Source organism: Lynx canadensis, chromosome D2, assembly GCF_007474595.2.
Source record: "Lynx canadensis isolate LIC74 chromosome D2, mLynCan4.pri.v2, whole genome shotgun sequence".
NCBI lineage: Eukaryota > Metazoa > Chordata > Mammalia > Carnivora > Felidae > Lynx > Lynx canadensis.
In genome coordinates, this window is record NC_044313.2 from 73,790,478 (window position 1) to 73,807,659 (window position 17,182).

Genomic DNA, 17,182 nt, shown 5'->3' on the forward strand with positions numbered 1-17,182 from the left:
AATGTTTTAAAATACATGTCTTCTAAATGACAAAATCCAGTTTACTTGGGTTCTAAGACTTTCCTTTTGCAGAAAAAAAAATATTGTAGTTTAAACCTAAGTAGATAATACATTTTATTAGATTTAAACTACTCTTACAGTGTTTTCTGTATTGACAACTGTGATTATAGTTCAAGTGAAAAGAATAGATTTTTGGTTACTTAATAGATAAAATGATTTCTTTTTGTAAGATCCCAATTTCATGTCAAGCATTTCTGTCATTGACGAAGGCCTGATACAAATGACAAAAGAATCATGAATAGCACCAGGCCAAAAGTAATTTGATTAAGTAAGGAATAATCTACTTAGGCAGTCTTCATCTTAAAGGTAAATATTTTGTCTATATAGTTTTTTTTAACAATACTTCTTTTTTGTTTTTTAATGTTCATTTATCTTTGAGAGATAGAGACAGAGCATGAGTTGCGGGGAGGAACAGAGAGAGAGGGAGACACAGAATCTGAAGCAGGCTCCAGGCTTTGAGCTGTCAGCACAGAGCCGGACGCGGGGCTCGAACTTACAAACTGGGACATCATGACCTGAGTCCAATGCTTAACTGAGCCACCCAGGTGCCCCTATTTTGTCTATATAGTTAGCATTAGATCTTTTTGAATAATCATTAAAATTTTCTTTTATGTAATGAATTCATAAACAGTTCAGGTTTCCATAATGTAGCATAAATACCCATGATTTTGAGGTTTCCTTATATCAATTAAAATGGAAGATTTCAAATTATTTTATTTTTTTATAATGTTTATTTTTGAGAGAGAGAGGGAGACACAGAATTGTAAGTAGGCTCCAGGCTCTGACCTGTCAGCACAGAGCCCAACACAGGGCTCAAACTCGGGAACCGTGAGCATGACCTAAGCCAAAGTCAGATGCTTAACTGACTGAGCCACCCAGGCGCCCCTATTTTACCTTTTATTAAATGTTTATTTCTGAGAGAGTAAGCAAGCATGAGCGGGAGGGGCAGAGAGAGAAAGGAAGAGTTCGAAGCAGGCTCCTCACTGATCAGAGTTTGAACAGGGTTCGAGCTCACGAACTGTAAGATGGTAACCTGAGGCAAAGTCAGATGCTTAACTGACTGAGCCACCCAGGCACCCCCACTGTGTCAACTTCTAATTTGACTTCCTTTCCTTCCTGACCTATGCCCTGTATTTATTTACTTTAGGCAGCCTTTCAAGAATTTCTCAGATCAGGGTCCTTTCCTTAGGCCCTTCTCATCCTGCCAGTTCCCAATTCTAGAAGCATCCAACACCTGCACACTTTGCTCCCCCCATATTGCTGAGCACTGCTGGGGAGTGTTTTCAGAACTGCCCTTGTAGCCATTGCAAATTAACATGTTAACAGCCTCCATAAGCCCTTTTATTTATTTTTTTTATCTATTCCTGATGGAGATTTCACATTGGTCAATCTAATGTCCCCTGCTTCTTCTCCACTCTTCCCAGTTAATGTAAGTTCTCCTAACTTTCCTCCTCTCTACTTCTTAAGTCTGTCTCAAATTGTCTTCCTTTCATCTCAAGGAAAGTTGTTTGTACTCATGACATAGGCCAAGCAAGCTGTCCTGTTCTTGATTCCCTCCCTTTCTGCCTCTTGAGGGCCTTATTCAATCCTCTGCCTTAAGATTCAGCCTCAAGTTTATCCATTAGCTCTTTTTTTTTTTTTTAATGTTTATTCACGTATTTTGAGAGAGCGAGCAAGGGGGGGAAGGGGCAGAGAGACAGGGAGGGAGAGAATTCCAAGCAGAGTCCCACTGAGCCCAATGCAGGGACTTGCACTCATGAACCTCGAGATCATGCCCTGAGCCAAAGTTGGATGCCCAACCGACTGAGCCACCCAGGTGCCCCACCCATTGGCTCTTTCTTAATCTGTGTGTTGAGAAGAAGGAAAAGGGGAAGGAAATGTACATATATGAAGTACCTATCAGGTACCAGATGATTTGTTTTTTTTCTTCAAGCACTTGCTGAGCAGAGCCAGACCCTTGAGTATAGGTCAAAGTACATTGTTCTGGGCAGCTGGCCTCTCATTCTTTCTTTTTTTTTTCCTTTTTTAATTTTTTTTAATGTTTATTTATTTTTGAAGGAGAGAGAGCATGAGTGGGGGAGGGGCAGAGAGTGAGGGAGAAACAGAATCTGAAACAGGGTCCAGGCTCTGAGCTGTCAGCACAGAGTCTAACGCGGGGCTCAAACACAGGAACCACGAGATCATGACCTGAGCTGAAGTCGGTCGCTTAACTGACTGAGCCACCCAGGCATCCCACTGGCCTCTCATTCTGTATGCACATTTATATGCATTTAAAGGTTTGGAAACCACTCGTGTATTGTAATAATATACACTCCAACCAGAGTTGTCTTTCTAAAGCATAAATGTGATGGTCATCGCCATGCTTATATTCTCTTTGAATCCTTAGTACCATCACCTATAAATTCCTTGGTATAATACATAAGACTTCCCAAAATTTTATCTCCAACCCACCATAACCATATTTCCTAACAGTTTACTCTGCCATAAAATACTGCTCATTGTTGCTGACATCATCTATTTTCATTTAATTCATTTAGAAATATTTCCTGAATGCTTATGTGCTAGATCCTTTGCTAGGTTTTGGAGATATAAGAGTGATAAAGACACCATTTCATAACCCTGTGATTTTTCTGTGATGGAGGCTAGCAAGTAAATAGCCAACTATTAAACAGCATTGTTACTGCTGTAATGGGTGGCACGGGGTGGGGGGGGTGTAATTGTTTACTTATCTGCCTCTCCCATTGGATTGGAAACTCATTAAGGGCAAGGACTGTGACATATTCACCCCTGTATTCCCAGAAACACTTGATATTTTTTAAATATTTATTTTGATTGAAAGTGCGAGCGAGTAGGGGAAGGGCAGAGAGAGAGGGAGGGAGAATTCCAAGCAGACTCTGCACTGTCAGCGCCCAGTGTGGGGCTCAAACTTATGAACTGTGAGATCATGACCTGAGCCAAAATCAAGAGTCAGACACTTAACTGACTGAGCCACTCAGGTGCCCTGCACTTAATAAATATTTATGAATGAATAAATATACTTGAAACTAACCCCCCACCTCTCAAGGGTTCCATTAAAATAACATGTGAGTGGGGAGCCTAGGTGGCTCAGTGAAGCATCTGACTCTTGACTTCAGCCCAGGTCATGATCTCACAGTTCCTGAGTTCGAGCCCAGCATCAGACTCTGCACTGATATGGAGCCTGCTTGGGATTCCCTCTCCCTCCCTCTCTCTCTCTCTCCCTCTCTCTCTCTCTCTCTCTCTCTCTCTCTCCCTCCCTCCCTCCCTCTCTCTCTCTTTCCTTCTCTCTCTCTCTCTCTCTCTCTCTCTCTCTGCTCCTCCCCAGCTCAAAATAAATAAACTTAAAAAAAAATAACGTTGGGGCGCCTGGGTGGCGCAGTCGGTTAAGCGTCCGACTTCAGCCAGGTCACGATCTCGCGGTCCGTGAGTTCGAGCCCTGCGTCAGGCTCTGGGCTGATGGCTCAGAGCCTGGAGCCTGTTTCCGATTCTGTGTCTCCCTCTCTCTCTGCCCCTCCCCCATTCATGCTCTGTCTGTCTCTGTCCCCAAAAAAATAAACGTTGAAAAAATAAAAAATAAAAAAAATAACGTATTCATTTGAAAAGATATAAGCCTCAAATGTTAGCATTTATGTTAATGCGGTTCTACCTCGAATTCTTTCTCTAATGACTCTTATTCAATGTTCTGTTCACTTCTGAGAGGATTCTTAGACTGCTCACTGTTTTGTCCATGATTACCATTTCATCCAAAGCCTGACCTCAAATTCAGGTCCTGTAACTGCCTATTCACTTGAGTTTTGTGTTGTCACCTTGAAATAATGTAATTAAAACCAACTTATACATCCCTTCCTATCCCTCTACCAATTCAAACAATGGAATGGAACCACTTCTCTCCCTGCCTTTTCTGTCACAATCTTTATTCTTCAAGTGAACCAGGAGTGTGTTTTTGATTGATTTGCCCACGTCTCCTCTGTCTCTCCAGTCCTCCCAAGTCCAACAGATTTGTCCTTTAAGAGGTCTCTTATCTGACCCGTACTTTGCATTCTCCCTGTCATTAGAACAGGCTTTATTGCCATACATATAGGGCTGATATTTGGTGGTAAGAATACACAAAAGGACTCATCACAATGGACCCCACAATAATGTGAATTCAGATATAACCCAATTGGCATTTGGCTCCTTAAACCCCCACCATCTCCAGTTGGCTAACTGCAGACTTTCTCTGGTTATTCCATTAACCTTACAGTAATGCAACCTCACATTTAATGTGGTTGAATATACCGGACCTTAACAAGTGATAATGGCATGTTTTTACTGTGTACTGGCTGGTAAAAAAATATTAACAGCACAATAAGCAATAATATTAGTAAAATTTCTATGTTAACCCATTAGTTCAAGTTAATTCTGTAGAATGTTTTGTGACCATTGATCAATGAGCATGTTTTCCTAGAGATGTCTGGGAAACATCTGTAGCACTAGCTGCTGTATTATGTGCATTCTTTATAAAACACTGTATGCATTAGGAGAATGACCAATTGATTATCCTTGAATTACACTTGTGACCGTATATAGAGAAAGAAAAACATCTGATTATCTGAGAATTGGTTTAATGAATAATGGCAGATATCTGGACCTCAGTGGGCGAGGTAGTACTAATGATGAGCTGCAAAAGTAATTTGTAAATCTTTCTGAAACTTGTAAGGTCACTTACCAGAAATTGCATTTAAAGTTTAGGTATTTATTTTGGGGGGGGGGGGGCACACAAGTGAGCAAGTGGGGACTGTGGGAGAGAGAGAGAGACTCCCAAGCAGGCTCTGCATGGTCATCACAGAGCCTGATGTGGGGCTCGAACCTACAAACTACGAGATCATGACCCAAGCCAAAGTCAGACGCTTAACCCACTGACCCCTAGAAGTTATAAAATGCGAATAGTTACACACTTGAAAAGTAAAAACTTTAAAGAGATTTAGTTGTAATAAATGATACTCTGATGTCAACACTGTATAAGAAAGAAATGATTTATTAAAGCTGACAGATTTGGGTGCCTGGCTGGCTCAGTTTGTAGAACACGTGACTCTTGATCTTGGGGTTAGGAGTCCAAGCCCCATGTTGGACATAGAGATTTTTTTTTATTAAAAATTAGGGGTGCTTGGGTGGATCAGTCAGTTAAGCATCTGACTTCAGCTCAAGTTATGATCTTGCCAATTTGTGGGTCCGAGCTACGCAGCAGGCTCTGTGCTGACAGCATGGAGCCTGAAGCCTGCTTCGGATTCTGTGTCTCCCTCTCTCTCTGACTCTCTGTCTCGCTCTTTCAAAAATAAACATTAAAAATTCATTTTTTTTAAGTTTACTTCTTTATTGAGAGAGAGAACAAGCAGGGAGGGTCAGAGAGAGACGGGGGACAGAGGATCTAAAGCAGGCTCTGTGCTGTTAGCATGGAGCCCAATGTGGAGCTTGAACCCATGAGCCACGAGATCATGACCTGAACCAAAGTACAATACCCAACTGACTGAGCCACTCAGGTGCCCCTAAAAAAAATTTTTTTTAATGTTTATGTATTTTTGAGAGACAGAGTGCAAACAGGGAAGGAGCAGGCACCCATTAAAAAATTTTTTTTTTAATTTTTTTAAAAACCTGACAGATTAAGGCAACTATAGAGAATTGAACATATAAGACTAGGTAAAGGAAACTGAAAATAAAGCAGGTCATTTAAAGAAATAATCATATGTTCTTTGAAACAAAGTAGTAATTCCAAGAGATAAACTCATAGATTTTCCAATAAGTTTTATGAAAATGTATTTGTGCTTTGATAATAGAATTGAATGTGTAGGGGGACCTGGGTGGCTCAGTTGGTTAAGTGTCCGACTTTGGCTCAGATCACGATCTCATGGTTCATGAGTTCAAGCCCCTCATCAGGCTCTGTGCTGACAGCTCAGAGCCTGCAGCCTGTTTCAGATTCTGTGTCTCGATCTCTCACTGCCCCTCCCCTGCTCATGTTCTGTCTCTCTCTCAAAGATAAACATTTTAAAAAAAAAAGTTAAAAAAATAAAAAATAATTGAATGTGTAATTTATTTTTTTTTTTAATTTATTGAATCCTAAGCTTGGCCAATTGAAGTTTGTAAAGTTCTGGACTGAAGATGAACAAAAATTAAAGAATAGCATTTGCTAAGTGACTTAGCACTAAATATATAAAATATATACAATTTAGACAGTTTTAGAAGGCTTAGAAAAAAATGGAATATAATTGTCAATAGTTCAGAGGAAACCGAGAGGATTCAGCACCATAAAGAACGTCACTAATACTAAGAAATTCTCAATTTAGGTGTGCCTGGGTGGCTCAGTCAGTTAAGTGGCCGACTTCGGCTCAGGTCATGATCTCGGCTCAGGTCATGATCTCGCGGTTTGTGGGTTCAAGCCCCGTGTCAGGCTCTGTGCTGACAGCTCAGAGCCTGAAGCCTGCTTCAGATTCTGTGGCTCCCTCTCTCTCTGCCCCTCTCCCACTTGCACTCTATCTCTCTTTGTCTCTCAAAAATGAATAAAACATTAAAAAAAATTTAGAAAAGAAATTCTCAATTCATTGAGACCACAAGTCACATATGCCTATGAATTTAATGAGGAAGTTGTTGAAAGAATTTATTGCCATTTACTGTGTTATATCATGGCTCCAACAGGGGTAACAATGAGCTACGTGACTGCTACAACAAATGAAAAATCAAACCAATAATTTCCTCCTGGCTTGGAATATATATATGCACAATTCATGTCACCTAACTTGTGTTCTTGGAATCCCTCTCTTATAGCTCATGCTGCACACAACTGCCAAATTAATCTTAATCATTTGCTTTCATTTTATGTCTCTGTTCAAAAATAATATCCTTTTTTTTATTTGAGAGGGAGAGAAAGAGAGTGTGTGCACCAGCAGGGGAGGGGAGGAAAGGGCAGAGAGAGAGAGAATATTAAGTGGGGTCCACGCTCAGTGTGGAGCCCAAGGTGGGGGGCTTGATCCCTCAACCCTGGGATCATGACCTGAACCAAATCCAAGAGTGGGACGCTTAACCAAATGAGCCACCCAGGTGCCCCAAAACTCATATCCATATAGGTCAAACATTTCAGCTTCACAGTCAAAGCTCTCTATAATCAGTTTCTGGACTTATCTCCCACTATGCCTTTACTTAACCTGAGCCCGTCAATTTTGTCCTCCCCCACCTACAAACATTATACACATCCACTTTATAATTTTTTTAGTGTTTATTTTTGAGAGAGAGCACACAAGCGGGAGAGGGGCAGAGAGAGAGGGAGGCCAAGGATCTGAGGCAAGCCCCACACTGACAGCAGAGAGATCAATGTGGGGCTAGAACACACAGACTGTGAGATCATGACCTGAGCCAAGTCAAGAGTCACACTTAACGGACTGAGCCACCCAGGCGCCCCCACATTCCCACTCTGAAGCCTGTACTCATATGCTTGTATCTGAAATGTTCCTCTGCCACCCATTAAATTTGTTCTATGTCCAAATTCCAACTTAAAGTTGTATTCCCCTGCCAAAAACTTTTTTTCAAGTCAAAATGCCTTTCTGATAAATAATAATAGTAATGATGTAACATGAAGAAATAAACTACTCCCTCCACCCAGATAGAAAACAAGTAAGAGAATGGGCTAAGTATTTAGTAGAGACCTTACAAAGTAAAGCTTAAATGTGGTCTTTAGGTAACTAAGGTAATAAGTAGCCATTAAAAGGCATAGGACTAACTCAATAAAGGGTCTCTGTTATTCTCAGCCTACCTGTTGCTCACTGATAGTAAGGGGCTGACTGCATTGTAAGCCAACTGGAAAACATTTCTTTAGTAGGAATTTATGACAGTGTTTCTCCAACTTGAATAATGTACCATCTCCTTTAAAAGAAAAACAAAAACAAAAGGCAAACCAATGAAAAACAAACAAAAAACTAACTAAATAAAAGAAAAACAATTATCCTGGGCCTCTACTGTTGACCTAGGTTACTTTTGTTATAGTGTTACATATGTAAAACAAAGCATAAACTAGCTATAGGGGAGGCCTTTATTGTTGTTTTTGGAATTCAATCATTTATTTATTTGGGGGTTTTTTGTTTTGTTTTTTTGAGAGACAGCACACACACTAGTGAGTGGGGAAGGGGGCAGAGGGGGGCGGGGGGGTAACAGAGGATCCAAAGGGGGCTCTGCACTGACAGCAGGGCTCGAACTCATGAATTGTGAGATCATGACCTGAGCCAACGTTGGAGGCTTAACTGACTGAGCCACCCAGGCGTCCCATTGATTTATTTTTAAGTAGGTGTCAAGCCCCAGCAGGGAGCCCAACATAGGGCTTGAACTCACTACCCTGAGATCAAGACCTGAGCTGAGCGGTGTTTGGGTGGCTCAGTTGGTTGAGCATCCAACTTCAGCTCAGGTCATGATCTCAGGGTTCATGAGTTCAAGCCCCACATCAGGCTCACCGCTGTCAGCACAGATCCTGTTCCCCTCTCTCTCTACCCCTATCCCACTCACGCTGTCTCTCTCAAAAATAAATTAAAAAAAAAAACAAACAAACAAACATAAAAAAACAAAAAACCTGAGCTGAGATCAAGAGTCAGGAGCCCAACCGACTGAGCGACCTGGGTACCCCTCAATCCATTTATTTAAATGTATATTGTGCATAACTTACAAGTCCTCACTTCTGGCACTCCCAGAACTTTTCTGGGAAAGCCACCTCCTTCCTTGATCGTATTTTCTACAGGTAACGTGAAGCCACTGGCCACTGTCTGTGCTTTGATGGTTACAGCTGACAAACACCTGTTTGTTGGTCTCCCTGAATGCTGGGCAAAGCCAGTGGAGGTCCTGCCAGCAGTGCCTCCGAGGAGGGAGTTAGACACAGGGATAAAGCTGTGGCAGTTGCACACGGCCACGGCAACCCTCTCCCACCCTAATTCTTCCTCATCGTGTTTGTTTCCTTTTGGCAAACTACTGCTCCACAGTTGGATATAGCCAAAGCGTCCTGCCTTCCAGTACAGAAGCCAAAGGGTCCCAGGGGGCTGCTATGTCCTTCCTCTTACTGTCCTGCTACGGCCAAAGGGTAATGCATGACCTACTCCTGGCCAGTTGGATTCTGTCTCCAGGGGGATTCTTGAGTGGAAAAAACTGTTGGAATACACTCATCTGGCAGCAGACTCTGACCAAATGACTAAACAGTACTTGCCATTGCAGTTCTTTTCTGGTTCTTCTTCTATCTTGGTTATTTGTCCAGAACCTAAACCTCAACCTAGTGCTTCCTTCAAGCAATTCCCTTTGTTCTTTTTTTTTTTTATGTTTATTTATTTATTTTCGAGAAAGAGTGAGCAGGGGAAAGGCAGAGAGATAGGGAGACAGAATCCCACGCAGGCTCTGTGCCATCAATGCAGAGCCCCACGTGGGGCTCGAACTCACGAACTGTGAGATGGTGACCTGAGCCAAAACCAAGAGTCCCATGCTTAACCGATGGAGCCACTCAGGCACCCCTCCCTTTGTTCTTAAGGTAAGCTGATATTCAAGCTATAGAAAGAGAAAAACAAGACACCACGTAGCTTAAGAGATTGTACAAGAAATTGCCATTGTGTGAAAAAGCATGGCATAAAAGAAAAATATTTACTAAATTATCCCAAGAGTGGAAGTGAGGAACAGAAACTGGGAAATAGGAGTAACAAGAGAGACTTTTCACTGTACACCCATGTATGACTTTTGACTTTTGAAAGCATGTGAATGTATTATCTATTCAAATATTAAAAATCTTACAAGTCATGAAAGCACCAATAAACAAGAAATATTAGCAATAAAATAATTTTTAAAAGCTGGCTACTTACATTAGGTGTTTGGGGAAGACCTCTCTGAGGAAGTAGCATTTAAGCTGAGTTCTGAATGACAAGAAATTAGCCATACTATAATCCTGGTGCAGAGCAATCGAAGCAAAAGGAGTACAAAGGTCTTAAGGTGAGAAAGAGCTTTGCCAATATGTACAAGATAATGCAGGAGCCAGATCACGAAGGACTTTGTAAACCAGAGTAAGGGTTTTAGCTTTTTTCTTTAAGATTTTATTTTATTTTATTATTTTTTTAACGAGCTTTAATTCACCTTTTTTTTTTAATGTTTATTTATTTTTGAGAGAGAGAGCATGTACGAGTACAAGCAGGGGTGGGCCAGACAGAGAGGGAGACATAGAATCCGAAGCAGGCTCCAGGCTCTGAGCTGTCAGCACAGAGCCTGACGCGGGGCTCAAACCCACAAACTGTGAGATCATGACCTGAGCCAAAGTCAGATGCCTACCAACTGAGCAACTCAGGTGCCCCTCACTGCATTTGTCTAGTATAGAACTATGTGGTGGCCATAGCTGGAGCCTGGGTCCTCCACACACAGACTCTGGTGTGGGTCTTTACAAGATGGTCATTGAATTCCTGATAGGGAGACTTGAAGAACACAGTTTCTTTCCAGAGGCCAGGGGTGAGATAGCTGTAGGTCTTGGACATGCCATCAAAAGAGGCCTTGGCTGGAAAAGGGAAAACAGCAGGAGGGGGGTGGTGGATTCATCTGACACAACGCTCCTGATGCATATAGAAGCTGTTGTAATCCTAGGAACAGAGGCCACTCGGGCTGGTCTGAAGTGCATTAGGAGGGCCTGCCTCTCTCTCTGAAAATACACCAACCACACACTGAGTATGATGAAGTGGAGTCGAGAGAGGTAAGATTTTATTTTTAAGTGATCTCTACACCCGACATGGGGCTTGAACTTACAACCCCGGGATCAAGAGTCGCACACATGCTCTACCGACTGAGGCAGCCAGGTGCCTCAGGATGTTAGCTTTTCATCTAAATGCAACTGGGCAGCCAATAGAGGGTTTCAAGAAAGGGAGGAACTATATTTAATTTACATTTATAAAAGACCATTCTGGCATCTGAGTAGATGATGAATTTATAGATGTCTATGAGAGGACATAAGGAGACCCCTGAGAACAGTGTCAGAGTATCCCATGAGAGACAATGGTAGCTAAAACAAGGGTGGGAGCAGGGCACACAGTGCAAAGAGGTCAAGCTGGGGTTAGTTTAAGTGGAATTAACAGGAATTACTGGCGGACAGCATGTAGAGTTAATGAAAAGAGGAATCAAGGATGATCACTGGATTTTTAAAGAAACTGAGTAGATAGCGGTACCATAACTTGGATTTAGGAAGACAGAGGAGGAACAGCATTTTGGGGGGAAAATTAGAGATGCCTATGAGCTATCCTAGAAGAGAAGTCAAGAAGGCATTTGCATGCACAAGGCAAGAGAGAGTTCACAGGAGAGATCAAGCAAGGCAGGAAGTTGGAATTGTGTCACTGACATGCAGATGATGTATAGAGCCGTGGGACTGAATGAGCTCACCTAGGCATAGTGGGTTCTGCACTGATCCCTGGACACTCCACTTTTAGGAATATATGTATCTTTTGAAACTGCTTTTTTGATTCACACACCATACAATTCAGTGGGTCTTATTATATTCATGGAGTTATGTAACCATCACCACAATCTAATTTTAGAACATTTTTGCTTCCCTAAAAGAAACCCCATCCGTGTTACGATTCACTCTTCATTTTCCGTCCACTTCACTTCCTAGCCCCCACCCTGGCCAGCCATAAATCTGTCTTCTGTCTGTAGATTCACCTATCCTGGACATTTCATATAAGTGGAATCATACAATATATTACATAGTTCTTGTGACTGGCTTTGTTCACTTAACATGGTGTTTTCAAGGTTCATCCGTGTCGTATCACAATTTCATTTCTTTGTAAGTCTGAATAACAGTCTATCATATAGATATACCACATGTTGTTTATCCGCTTGTCAATTGATGGGCATTTGGGTAGTTCCTACTTTTTGGCTCTTATGAGTAATGTTGCTAGGAACATTTGCATATAAGTTTTTGTGTGGGTGTATTTTTTCATTTCTTTTGGATAATGTTCCCCCAAAACTCCTATTTTGAAGCCTCAACCTCCATTATTTTGTATTTGGAGATAGGGTCTTTATGGAAGTAATTAACTTGAATGAGGTCATAAGGGTGGGGACCTGATCCAACAGGATTAGTGTCCTTATAAGAAGAGACAGAGAGAACTATTTTTTCTCTTTATGTCATGTGAGGACACAGTGAGAAGACAGCCATCTGCAAGCCAGGAGAGAGGTTCTCACCAGGAATCAAACTGGCTGGCACCTTAACCTTGGACTTGAGCCTTCAGAACTGTGAGAAAATAAACTTCTGTTGTTTAAGCCACTCAGTTTGTGGTATTTTGTTATAGCAGCTCAAGCCAACAGTGACAGGTAAATCCTAGAAGTGGCATTGCTAACTCATATTTTGACCTTGTTTTACATTTTGAGAAGGGACTATATGCTTAAGATATACTCCCTCAGATGTACAAAATGTATACAAAAATATATATATATATATATATATATATATATTTTTTTTTTTTAATGTTTTTCTTTAGTTTTGAGAGAGAGAGACGGAGTACAAGCAGGGGAGGGGCAGAGAGAGAAGGGAGGCACACAATCCAAAGTAGGCTCCAGGCTCCAAGCTGTCACCACAGAGCCCGATGCAGGGCTTGAACCCATGAACTGTGATATCATGACCTGAGCCAAAGTCGGTCACTTAACCAACTGAGCCACCTAGGCACCCCTATAAAAGTATATTTATTGCAGCAGCATTTATAATAGAAAAAAGTTGATTAAATCACATTCTGTGATTGAGTGGAGCAAAACTATATATTATAAGGACATATAGATGTAGATATAGATATTTACAGATACAGATATTAACAAAATACTTTTTTTGAGATACTTGTGTTCTTCCACCTCTATTTTTTCCATCCTTACTTCCAAAAAGGTACCCATGCCATTTTGCGCTTTTTCACCTCCGGGAAGTATTATGATTCTAGGACTAAAAGAAATTTCTTGCAAGATACTTCCTTTTCTGAATTAATTTTCCTGAAACCTGAGCCTATTGATGAGGTCAGTCTAGGTGTCCGGGAAGAAGGGTACAGAAAAAAGGAGCAGTGACTTTCAGGGCAAAGAGAAAAGAAGAGAGATTCTGGGAAGGGAGCGAAAACCAGAAGTTCCCATGATTGTGGGTAACGTTCCTGGGGATGAGCAAGACTCTAGAGAGGATGGGCCAGACAGTAACATCCCCACTCCCTTCTGCATGAATTTTTTGAGGACACACTCAATCCACTACCCCAAGGGAAATGCAAAAAAAAATATCCATGCAAAACCTCGTACACAAATGTTCATAGCAACATTCCCATGGCAAGGAAGCAGAAACACATCAGACTTTGAAGGATCTTTGTCAGCTTTAACAATAAAGCTGTCAACAGTGTCTATGAAGCTTGGAGATGAGACGCCTTCAGGCGCTTAAATCTAAAAGCTGGGAAAGTGGCCCCAAGTCAGCCTGAGATGAATTTTTCTGCTAGTGTTCATTCTTTTTTTCAATTTGGGAGAATACTACAAGGAAAGTAAAAGAAATAAAAAGGCTAAAAATATCGAAATAACATTGAGAATGGAAGGGCTCTGTTAGGTGCCTCAGTCAACTTCGGCTCAGGTCATGATCTCACGGCTGCTTGTGAGTTCGAGCCCTACGTCGGGCTCTGTGCTGACAGCTCAGAGCCTGGAGCCTGCTTTGGATTCTGTGTCTCCTTCTCTCTCTGCCCCTCCCCCACTTGCACTTTCTCTCTCTCTCTCTCTCCCCCTCTCTCTTTCTCAAAAATAAACATTAAAAAAAAATTTTTTTTAAAAGGAAGGGCTCTGTTAGTGGATGAGAGATTCCAGAATACACACAGCAGATTACTGACTGATGAAAGCCATGCAGATAAAGCCATAGCTAAATATATGCAGAGAAGTGGTTGTGGCTGACACAGGATCCAACAGGCTCAGTAAAGCCATATGCAGAATAATGCCCCCACCAAAGATGTCCATGTCCTCATCCCCAGAACTGTAAATATGGTAGGTATATGGCAAAGGGCACGACGGCTGCAGACGAAATTAAGTTGCTAATCAGATGACCCTAAAACAGGGAGGTTATCCTGAATTGTCCAGGTGGAACAACGTAATTTCAAGAATTTTTCTAAGTGGAAGAAGGAGGCAGAAGGGGAGAGTCAAAGAAAATGTGAGACTACAAACAAAGTCAGCGTGATGTGGAATGGACTCAACCCACCATTTCTGACTGTGTAGATGGAGGAAGGGGACCATGAGCCATGGAATACAGGTGGCCCCTAGAAACCAGAAAAGGCAAGGAAACAGATTCTTGCCTGGAGCCTCCAGATAGCAACACAGCCCTGCTGACACCTTGTGAGAAGTGAGCCCAGTGAGAAGTGCTGTACTTCTTCAGACCTGTAAGATAATAAATATATGTTGTTTTAAGCCACTAAGATTGTGACAATCTGTTAGAGCAGCAATAGGAAACTAACTGGAACAGTGCTATACTTGTCAACACAGAGGTTTGAAGGGATAAATATGGATGAAAACAGAAATTAATTGATGGTCTGTAAACAAAAGGATGAACACCTCCCCACCACCACCACTACCTCCTTCTTGTGCCCAGTAGGGAAACTAAATCATCATTGCCAGGTATATGTCCTTAAGCAAAAGAGGAAGACATCTTCTCTAGAGAACTAGAAGTCAGTTTCCGGGATGAATTTGGGCAACTGGCAGAGGTGCTGGTGTCAAAGAGCCACACTCTTCTACTGGGCATTTGAGAGCCTTCCGGAAGTTTGATGGCTGTTCCCTTCCCATTCACATGACAATGAGACTTACCATCAGGCAGCCCTGCTCACAGGAGCTGAGCTCCCACTTGCTCCCATTTAGCGTTTCTACTGCCTCGTTCTGTAATATAAATGGACAGCTGGAAACTCCCACATTTATGGAGTACCTGCTGTATAACAGAGAAAACCGAGGTTAAAAAAGAAGCAACAACAAAACAAGAAAATATAGAAAAATTTAATTTAGACGGGACAGGAATAATTAAGGGAACACAGAAAACCTTAAAATAAGACAAACCATAACCTTAAATAGTATCATTGGAGAGATTTGAGAAGATATCGAATTGAATCTATGCCTGATGTTGTTTACCTAGCCAGAAATCATTTCCTTGCTTTTTTCTTGTGGTAAGAACCTTGATACTTTCTCCCTGTTTCATGGCCATGTGCTTCCAGGGAGGCAAAATTCTCTCTTCCTCTGAGGCGGTCAGACTTTTTTCTCTAAAGGCCTTCAAGTGATGGGATGAGGCCCACCCACATGATGGAAGGCAATCTGGTTTGCCCAAAGTGTACTGATTCAACTGTTTATCTCATCTAAAACACTCCTTCACAGCAATATCTAGATGAGTGTTTGACCAAATATCTGGGTGTAGACTCAACTTTCATGCTGTCTACTTAGACACTAATGAAATCAAATATATCTCCTGGTATGTAGTGGGTTTACCTGACCTTGATCTTCTATCAAGTTACCCCATAACTCCAAATGATTTCTGTATTAAAACAGTTGTCAGCCTTCCAATAACACAAATCAGGAAAGTAGATGTAGACACAGAGAGAGTAGGTAGCACAAGAAGAACGATAGGCAAAGATAGATAGTCACGGAGGGAGCAAAGCAGTAAGGAACTCCTTTACTCTACGGAAGGAAGAAGAGACTAAAAGAATTCTTTGGAGTTCTTTGGGCACTTGGGTGGCTGACTGGGTTAAGTGTCGGGCTTAGGTCATGATCTCACGGTTCGAGTTTGAGCCCCACTGTGGGCTCTGTACTGACATCACAGAGCCTGCTTCAGATCCTCTATCTACTCCCCCCGCCCCCGCACTCCCCTGCTTGCATGTTCTCTTTCTCTGTCTCTCTCAGAGATAAATAAACCTTAAAAACAAAATAAAAGTGTCCTCCAACTTTCATGAGTCTAAGAACCTTGTTCACAATAGTGATAAGGTTCATTCAAAAGCAAGCCTATAGTCTAACAAAGGTTTATTTAGTTGCTGAAACAAGTAAGACCACACACACACCAGAGGGGCAGGATGTCTAACTTAAAAAACAAAACAAAACAAAAAAGGCAGAGGCAGGGGAAGAGACTGTGATAGCATAGGATTGGGTGCAGTATAGGTAAGAATTAAGCAGGCTCTGGTCTGGGCTATGAAGCAGACTCTAAGGTCTGGAACTCTTGAAAACTACAAAGTTAAAATAAACGTGGAATGTTGTATCTGAAAACCCCGTATTTGAAGCTCTATACCTGGACTGGAAAAGTGCCAAAATGATCCACATGGCTCAGCTCTGCCAGGCAGGAGAGGGATGTTCCATTCTCACTGATAGGATTTCAGACAACAAACTTCTGAGAGTTCTGTTTTAGGGAGCAAGGTTTTTCATCCCATGTCCTTTCATTAATCAACAAAAGCAGTTGTTTACAGATTCTACAATGGATACCTCTCTATGTACTGAAATTCTTCTCAACTTTAACAGTCAGCATGAATGCTACCTCCCTTAGTTGTTATTCCATTTCCCCTTGTGCGGGGGGGGGGGGGGGGGGATAAAGGCTTCTTATTTTCAACCAATGATACCAACACCACAGCTACGTGTGCTGTAATCATGTACCAGACCCCATTGCTCAATGTTTATTTGTGTCATCTCATTTGATCCTCATAACAAACCACTGAGCTAATTACATAGAAACCTGACGCTTAGAAATTAACAAACCTATGGAATTTGCTTTTTCAATGATTGTACTTACTTTCATTCTGCCTATTTTACCTGGTTGATTATTATTATTATCCTCTTAGTTTTTGAGGCATCAACACTATCTTCTTATCTGTGACCACACGCCTCCGACTTGGTAGACTCTCAATAAACATGGAAGTGAATCACAAGTAGGCTGGAACATGTACGTTCATTGGGTTGTTCCGTCCTGAGTTTAGAGGAATCACCCGGGCAGCAGAGGGGCGGGAAGCTTGCCCAGGTTTGGGTGGGTGGACCAAACCTCCGACTCCGAAGCCCCTTGCTCGCTATAGCCACGCCTAAGCTCCAGCTGCCACCGCCCACCCAGCGGAGGTGGGACTTCCTGTCTCCC

General features: G+C 41.9%; 1 long non-coding RNA gene and 1 other non-coding gene across 2 annotated transcripts; both read right to left on the minus strand.

Moving 5' to 3' along the window:
• Positions 1 to 10,678: 10,678 nt before the first annotated feature.
• On the minus strand, positions 10,679 to 10,802 carry LOC115527853. The gene has a single exon (XR_003973080.1). It is a non-coding gene; the product is annotated as a small nucleolar RNA SNORA64/SNORA10 family (small nucleolar RNA).
• A 3,062-nt stretch (positions 10,803 to 13,864) lies between these two features.
• On the minus strand, positions 13,865 to 17,112 carry LOC115527618. Its single transcript, XR_003972976.1, has 3 exons — positions 16,352 to 17,112; positions 14,896 to 15,013; positions 13,865 to 14,472 (listed from the first exon to the last, which is right to left on the minus strand). It is a non-coding gene; the product is annotated as an uncharacterized LOC115527618 (long non-coding RNA).
• Positions 17,113 to 17,182: the final 70 nt, after the last annotated feature.